This window comes from Mandrillus leucophaeus, unplaced genomic scaffold, assembly GCF_000951045.1.
Source record: "Mandrillus leucophaeus isolate KB7577 unplaced genomic scaffold, Mleu.le_1.0 Scaffold447, whole genome shotgun sequence".
NCBI lineage: Eukaryota > Metazoa > Chordata > Mammalia > Primates > Cercopithecidae > Mandrillus > Mandrillus leucophaeus.
Window position 1 is genome coordinate 663,974 of NW_012104776.1, and position 9,426 is coordinate 673,399.

A 9,426-nucleotide genomic window follows, 5' to 3' on the forward strand; every position below is an offset into this window, starting at 1 on the left:
TGGCCAACATGGTGAAACCCCGTCTCTACTAAAAATACAAAAATTAGCTGGATGTGGTGGCAGGTGCCTGTAATCCCAGCTACTCAGGAGGCTGACACAGGAGAATCACTTGAACCTGGGAGGCAGAGGTTGCAGTGAGCTGAGATCTCCAGCCTGGGCAACAAGAGTGAAACTCCATCTCAAAAAAAATCGAATGTGGACATATTCAAACATATTTGGGGTGTGCATGTGCTACATTTGGTATGTGTTAGGGGACATGATAGAGGCCATGCTGCAAGTAGGTAGAATCTGGTATGATGAGCCAAATTCAGCAAAAGGACTGAGATATGGAGAGTTGTTTTAAATCAAGTGTGGCTGTAGGCTCTAAACTCATTTGATATTTTCTAGCACTCCCGGATTTCTGTGTGTGAATGGCAATTCCTCTAATTTCGAAGTTTAAGCCACCTGCTGAAGTGGAACCCTCTAAATAACCTACAGCGGAGAATTAAGTGCCTTTTCTTCACTTTGCAAGAAATGGCAGTGGTGTCAGAGCACAGTAAGCATGTTAAGTATCAGTAGCCAGGACAATGAGCAGCAATTTGTGCCTCAGTAGGGACCATGCAGAGCTTGGAGTGACAGCAGCCAGGAGTACAGCATGGCTTGGGTTGCCAGAAGCCAGCAGAGGCAGCACTATACCATGACATACTTTCTCCATAGTGTCACTCTATTTAGTTTTGCACCTTTGAATGTTGTCTGAAGTCCCTTGAAAACATAGAAAGAAATGGTGTCATACAGACCAGTGTAAATGGTGACTCAGACTGATTCTTAAATGTGTGTGAGACCCTCCCTGGGAACTCCCGTGGCAGTTTGAGTGCCCTTGTGAGTGGTGGGAGCTTAGCACAATCAAGATTTGACATGAATATTAATGAGACCGCCACTCTCACACTGGGAAGAACTCTTAAGCCTGAATGAAATCCTTGATTTTGTTAGCTTTCTTTTTTTTTTTTTTTTTTTGAGACGGAATCTCTTGCCTTGGCCTCTCAAACTGCTGGGATTATAGGCATGAGCCACAGCGCCCGGCCCTGTTTTCTAGAAGCTTCATTTTGTTAGCTTTCTTTTTTTTTTTTTTTTTTTTTAGGTGAGTATCACTATGTTGCCCAGGCTGGATACCAACTCCTGGGCTCAAGTGGGCATCCCACTTTGGCCTCTCAAGTAGCTGGCATTACTTGTAAGCATGTTTAAAGCACAGGAAGATAACTCTTTGCAGATTTATCTTTCTTTTTAGGATCTTTTGTTGAGCTCCATTTAAATATATTTTAGTAGTATATATTCTAGAATGATCTAGACTTGCAATCAACATAATCTAAGGTTTTACAAAATAAAGTGTAATTGCAGATAAAGAGTTCAAAATTGAATATATTTTCATCAAAAATGTATACTAAACGTCAAAAAATTAAAATTATATTTCATCTATGTGTTGGTAAATTAAGATGTTTTCCCAATAATACTCAGTTACACTAGTTGGGAGACAGTACCCTGAAACAGTGGAGTTCTATATGTAGGACTTAATTTGTGGTTGAATCAGTGACCAACTCATTGTGTAATTTACTTAATAATTGATCTGGGCTTTAGGGGTAGACATGGGAATGGCTCTTCTCACTAGTACATTTAATAATCCACTCACAGTATTTATTTATTTATTTGTTTATTTATTTTTTGCTTCCAGTCCCTGCAACTTAAGAGTTACATTGCTTTAGAGCATTGATGTTCAAAGGAGTAATGTGTCATGACAAGAATTCCACTGAATTGGACTGCTACATGTATATTGGAATTTTTATGCTATTGAACCAATAGGCAAGAAAGGCAGGGCTCTCTCTAATGGCTATGGCAATTATCAAGAAGAAATTGAGATCCTCCTTTATAATGAGGCTATGGTGGACTATGGCTAGAACCTAGTGATTTCCCTGGGGTCCCTTTTCATATTTCCATATCTAATAGTAAAAGTTAATAAACAGTTACAGCAAGGTAAACAAACAAGTAGAAACATTAGGGTTTCAGACTCTTTAGGAATGAAGTTTTGGTTCATCCCATAAGATAACGCCAACCAGCCAAGATTCTGGTTGAGGGCAAAGGTAAGAAAAAATGGATAATGTAAGAAAAGTAATTAGGGACTCCTGGCCAATTGGATTATAGGCCTGAGGGATTTAAACTCTGGGCATCTTTTCCCTTGCTTGTTACATATGCATGCTACTTTATTGCTTTATTCTAGGATCGTTGTTGTTTCATTTTGCAGTTTAGTCTTTAGGTTACTGAAGATTCAGACAAATTTCTTTAATTTTTAAGGAGGAAAGACAGTACAAAGAAGGGCTTGTTTCCCTATGACTTTACTTCCTATTCTTGTTAGAGTCCCTTTGGCAATATTTCTTTATCCTGACAATGGTTGTTTGCTTTCAGTTTCCTGTTTTTGTTTGTTTGGTTTCATATTTTAGCACCAGCCTCATTATGTCCCCTAAGAGATACCAGTACCAGAAAGTTGGCATAGCTTCCTCAGCTATTAGTTCCAGCTGTGTGAGGATGTTTTTCTAGGCCCCTGAGGTACCAGCACTGTCTGGTTAATACTATTCTTTAAAACGTTTGGGTCTCTGCTCTGTAGGGCTACACATAAACTTCCAGGTTCTACAAACCAAATCTTTTCATTTTGTTTACCCCACTCAAAGAGTGGCAGCTTCTTTCAGCAGTTGCTAACTTTATATTACTCAGTGTTATATTTTTCCCCTTTCAGTCCTCTAAAATCTATTTAACAAATTTCTTATATTAAATTTTTTCTGTAAAGATAACTGGTGTGGATTCTGTTTTCCTGACTGGACCCTAAGTACTGTACTGTTAAGTTAAATACAAATAAAAACATATTCTTTGAAAACATTCAAATCATATATTAAAATCAAAAGAAAATACAAATTAAAATTAGTAAATACAAATATTTAAACTGAAAATTATATAAGTAAATGTGATAATTTTATATTTAAAAAATCAAATAAAATCTGATTTTAAAAAATTATGATGTTTCAATGTTTGAATTCTAACACTCAAGCCCATCTGGTTATGTGTAGACCTAAGCATATGCATAGTTAAGAGGAATTTGAATTGTCTAATGTTACAAAATGTTTTTCAGTCATCATGTGCAACTATTGTAAATACCACTCAAACTCAAGAGTACCTCTAGGGGCATTGTTGGGAACACAAAGCAAAACAATAAAAATGAATGCTTGGCACTAATGAGAGTGATGCTTTGTTACATTGGAATTCATTTCTTCATGCTACCTGGGAGAAAAGGTTTGACGAGAAAACTAATTTGTCATTTTACTTACTGGAGCAATTTCACACACTGAAATCCCTCTCACTAGGAACCATGCTTTTCTCTTACATTTGCAGCAGCACAACTTGCAAGCGTTCATGGCTTTCCTACTCAGTGACCTATTTGAAGTCATAGGACCAGAAATGTGGAGAAGCATTTTCTGTGGTGTCTTCACGGTCATACTGTTAGTGCTGAGCATAAGATCAAAGTGAGGAGTTGCCCAGGTGTGTTTGAATCCATTTGTGCAAACACACACATGCACGCATGTGTGTATGATAATGTGGGGCCCTATAAAGCATAAGAACCAGAGCAGGAACCCCTCTTGCCTGTGGCCTGAGGATACATGTTACCCTTAGCATATTGGGGTACTGCAGTGTTTCCTAGGTTTTAAGACTCTATAACTTATGTATTTATTTTCCTGGACTTTGTTTTGCTTCCTAAGCATTGATCTCTCTTTCCCAAACTCTTTTATTGTGTTTTACTGTCTCTCCCAGAGGGTTTTATTTCTTTACATTTCCATGATGCAAACAAGGCTAGAAAACCAGTCTTCCAGCTGTCTTTCATTGACCCATTTTTCAAAGCAGCATCACACGTTTGCAGTTTTCACAAAGTTTTCGCCTTGTAATCCACTCAGTATGTATTTCCTGGGACTTATATCTTCCTCAAGGGCTTCCATTGCAATTGATCAGTATGCTCCAGGAATCAAAGCCTCTGAAAACCTCTGATACAGTTATATCCCCATTGGCCCTGGCCTTCAGCACAGCAGATAATTTTAAAGGTTCACTAGGAACCCCAAGGTCCTTCTTACTATGGAAAAAGAGTTAAAAATCTCCTCCTAAAATTATGAAAAGTTGAGTTCATTTTTGTCACCTCAATCACATATGGACATCCTGGAAACCCAGTGGATCTGCCCTGCTCAAATTAAGCTTGTGGGCAACATGACCTCATCAATACGGAGGTCTTCTATTCTCTTTATTTCCACATCATGGAGGCAACAGGAAGTTAAATAGGATTCCTTGATTCTCAAATATCCAGTTTTAGAAAGTGGACAAAATAGAGTCTTTGAGCTTTTCTGTAAAGCTGAATCTCTTCATCCCACAGACAAGAAGTCCTGGCAGGGAGTGTGGCCTGATCACCAAAAGCTTGTCATGTTATGGTGCACTTTCCTTCTGCCTTCAACAATCCCAAACATTTATCTTGAAGTCTCACCTCATGTCAGAACTCTATGGTCCCTATACTCTTCTAGTCCCAGAATTATTTTACATGTATACATTTATTTTATATAAATATACCTGGATCCATTTTAAAGGATTTAAAATAATTTTTATTTTCAAACTTTATATTTTATTCCCTTTTTAATTATATACTGAACTTAAAGATTAATAACCTATTCATTATTAATCCTTTAATATATCGACATTTTATATGCTAGGTTAGTCAAATAGAATTAAAATGTATTAATTAATAAAAAGACTATAAGAGATTAAATACATTAGGAAACAATAACATGAAACTGGGCATACACACTGCGCTAGAGCAAACATACATAAATTCTTTCCAAGCATTTTACCAAAGTAATTATTTTTTCTGTGTAATATCTATTTTAATGAAATATAATCCAAAGGAAATTTAAACATCTTTATTAATATAATAGGCCACTGATACAAAATATACCAATATTCCTTTTAGAGCTTTTTTAAATTTAAAAACACAATATTAGAACTTTCATATAGTCATATATTTTCTTTACCATTTGATTATGTCAGAATGATTAAATAAGCTTGATAATTATGAAGCCAACATAAAATATTCACGGAATAATTGTAAAGTGTAAGTTTCAATCTTTTGTTGATAAACACTATTCATACATCGAACAGACTATAATATAACCCTTTATTCTCAAGATGGATGGGAATAGTCAGGTTCCTCATAGAGGCATGAAAGAACTTAAGTGGAGATAGACCATGTGTCATTTGCAAACATAAGTTCCCTCCTTCAGCAACACCCCCAAATACAGCAGAAAATTGCAGATGTTGTTGCACTTCTGTTGCTGTGTTCCACGATTTTTTTAAAAAAGTAATGATTGACAGTGCTATTTAAATTCTAAACATGCAAATTTGATTTGCCAGGTTAGAGCTTGATATTCAGCAATGCAATAAGGGCTAGCACTGACCCTCTGTTAGAAGGGATAGGTATTGCTTTCTTTCATTTTAGTACTAACCCTAAGGAGTACCCAAATATTCTATCTGACTCACCTATATATCAAAAAGTATGTTTGCCTGGCTCACAATCAAACAAATTAAAATAAATATAGGTGTTTTACAAATTCTGTGACTTAAGCAGTGGCTTGAATGACACTGGTGGTCTGAACGCAATGGATTCATCTTATATTGGAAGCCTATCACCTATCTTTTTGCCAAGTTCTCTACCCTATATTCCAGCTCATGACATTTCTTTGAAAACAACAATGAAGCTCCAACTTAAAATAAATAAATTTGATTCCCATGCTGAGGCATTTATTTATTCCAGGCATTGGAGATTATACTGATATAAGTGAAATTTAGAAATTTCATCTGTTAAGAAAGACACATAAAATTATAAATTTAGGAACTAAACTCATCAGTTTCAGGAAATGAATGTGGAGAGTGTTATTTTTAGTGTTTAAATCATTTGCTAATGTCAGGAAAATAGGAGACAAGATCCTAAAGTACCAATTTTTGTATTATTGTTGTGTGTTGTCAGTTACATGCATTTAATGTATTTTCATAGAAATTATAAAACTTTTCTTATGCCCTCTTAACTACAGTCAGTGTTTTGGCATTAAATTCTAGCCAGATAATATGCTGGTTGAAAATGTTGGTCTGATACCACACAAGCCTGGGCTTTGGAATGACATTTTTATCAATTATTAACTTTATAATCTTAGGTAAGTAAACATTTCTCTATGTTTTCATTTTCTCACTTGTAAAATCAGAATACCAGTACCTACAACACAGAGATAGTTGTTTAAGGATTAAATGAAATAATGAGAGTAGAGATTCTTGCTGACAGTGGATTTAATGCGTAGCAGGTTACTTTGGTGGATTGTTTTTATTATTTACACAGAGTTTTTTCTAGAGAAGAAAATTAAAGAAACAGAAAACAGGCTGGGCGCGGTGGCTCACGCCTGTAATCCCAGCACTTTGGGATGCCGAGGCGGGCGGATCACGAGGTCAGGAGATGGAGACCATCTTGGCGAACACGTTGAAACCCCGTCGCTACTAAAAACACAAAAAAATTAGCCAGGCGTGGTGGCGGGCGCCTGTAGTCCCAGCTTCTCGGGAGGCTGAGGCAGGAGAATGGCATGAACCCGGGAGGCGGAGCTTGCAGTGAGCGGAGATCGCGCTGCGCTCCAGCCTGGGCGACAGAGCGAGACTCCATCTCAAAAAAAAAAAAAAAAGAACTAGACAACAACAAAGTGTGGCTCAGTTGAAAGATGTGGGAACTAGTTCTGCCACCAGCAAGAATTTACAGTTGTATTCAATGACTATGCACTAATCAACTCAACTGGACTTTTTTCTTTTTCTCATTTAAAAAATGGAATGATGATTTTTTTTTTTTTTTTAATGAGACAAGGTTCTGCTTCCTTGCCCAGGCTGGTGTGCATGATCGTAACTCACTGCAACCTCAAACTCCTGGATTCAAGTGGTCCTCTCACCTTGGTCTCCCACAGTGCTGGGATTTTAAGTGGGAGCCACCATGCCTGGCCGGAATGATGATATTGGGTTTCCCAATTCAACTATTTGTGAGGGTAAAGTAAGATACTATGTGGGAAGTTGTGTTGAAAAGTAGTAATACCTGCAATATTTAGACTTTTGTTGAGTAGACAAATGATTAGAATTGATATGAAACCAGTTATCAGTGTTTTTAAATTATGAAATAATGTATACAGATGAAAGAACATAATGTAACGTGTAAAATTTTAAAGTATAACAATAAAATTATGGAGGCATCTAATCAGAAAAATAGACCATTACTGTGGTAGCAGCCAGGGATAAGAAATAGTACGGTTTTGACTTTGCACTTATCATTATCTTGTACATATGTTTATTGCCATGAACGCCATATTTTAAAACATGTATTATAAAATTTTTCTTTTGCCTTCTTAATTGCAGTGAGTAGTGTCTACACTCTGGACACTTTTCTGTGACATTAAAAAAACTGCTTTATTGAGATATTCACATACCATAAAATTTACCCATTTGAAGTACACAATTCAGTGCTTTTTAGTATATTCACAGATCATACAACCATCAACACAATCTAATTTTAGAACATTTTAACTATCCTTGACGAAACTCTGTGTCCATTAGCAGTCACTCCCTATTCCTCTTTGCAGCCCTCAACCCTATACCATCATTAGTCTACATTCTGTGTGATTTGCTGGTTACTCACTGTGGTGCTTCTGAAATTCATTCATCTTGAGGCAAGTAACTTTAATTTACTTTTGTTGTTGTTGTTGGTTTTGTCTTTTTAATTTATCAGCTACTGGGAGAGATGTATTAAAGATCTCCACCCATAACAGTTGATTTTTCAATTTTGAAGCTGTGTTGCTAAGAACATACATGTTTAAAATGGCTAGCTTCCTGGTAATTGGTAATGTTTATTTTCACATAGTGATCAGTGTCTATTGAAGTTCCTTTTGCTTTGAAGCCTTTTCAATTTGATATTAACAGAGCTATAGAAACTATTTTTTCTAACTAGTGTTTGCTGATATCTTTCTTTTCAATACATTCACTAATGATTTAAGTGTGTCTTGCAAAAGGCATATTGGATAGTATTTATCAAATATTGAAAAATATATTCTTCTTAGAGAATTTAAGAGTAGAAATTTAATCAACTTATAGGTATATACATGTGATGTGTAGGTTTACATATATGTATCTTCAGTTTGCTATACTGCCTTATTTTGGCTTAAGAAGTTAATAGTTAACAAAATAAAAAAAGGGTTCTTTTGAGTGGTTGATGCACTTGCTTTTGTTGATAATATTTTTATAATCAGCAAAGCAGGCGACTAACCAAGGGAGAGCTAATTGTATTTGTTTAGTTAATTCATTTCTGAATTTAATCTCAAAACAGAAGCCCAGAATACAAATGTTTCACAAACTGAAAGCAACACAATTTCTAGTACTTTTCTTGTAAACCCAGGAACCCTTTAATAAAACAAATTTAAGCTGCCTAGGCAACGTTTTAGAGGCAAAATGTCTGGGGACTAGAGGCCAAGTGTGGGCATTAATAATTAATTAATTGATGATACCCACACTTATGTTTGATAACTAATGCTATTTTAAGCCACTGCTTCCAGATTTCTGAGCAAAACCAAATTTTTGTAGCAAAAAAAACCAAAAAAAAACTAATTTCAGAAAGCAAGCAGGAATATACACTCTTGAATAGATGTTAACTACAAATCATTTTATAAGGAATTTCAGTCCAAATTGCCTCACCAAAGATCAATTTCACCAGGTAAGAACATATTCTAAGTCAGACAGAGCCTGGAGCACTCTTATGGCTCTTTGAGCAAGGTACTTAACATCTCTGGCCTCTTTTTCAGGTCTGTAAAATGGCAACAATACTAACACCTCATCAGTGTCACATTTTATTTTTTGAGAAAAAAGTTATTCTTATTATTTTATTAACAAAATTTATTGAGTAGTAACTGTACCAAACATGCTACTAAATATTTGTCTCATGCTATTAGATTTACTGTAGCGTATCTAATTTCTTAAATGCTATGCAATACTATCTCACAACACTCTATGATACCCTGATTTTCTTCCTACTCCAGTGAGCTCATTAATTATATCTCTTCAAATAGCCTTTCTTCCACTTTATCAGTATAGGCATTTTAAAACATCAATGCCTTTAGTACTCTTTATTTTTATCTTTCCATGTCACCTGCAGTTGTGTCTTCAGTATTCAACTTTATTGGTTCTTAAATTTATTTATTTATTTATTTATTTATTTATTTATTTGAGACAGAGTCTCGCTCTGTCACCCAGGCTGGAGTGCAGTGACCGGATCTCAGCTCACTGCAAGCTCTGCCTCCCAGGTTT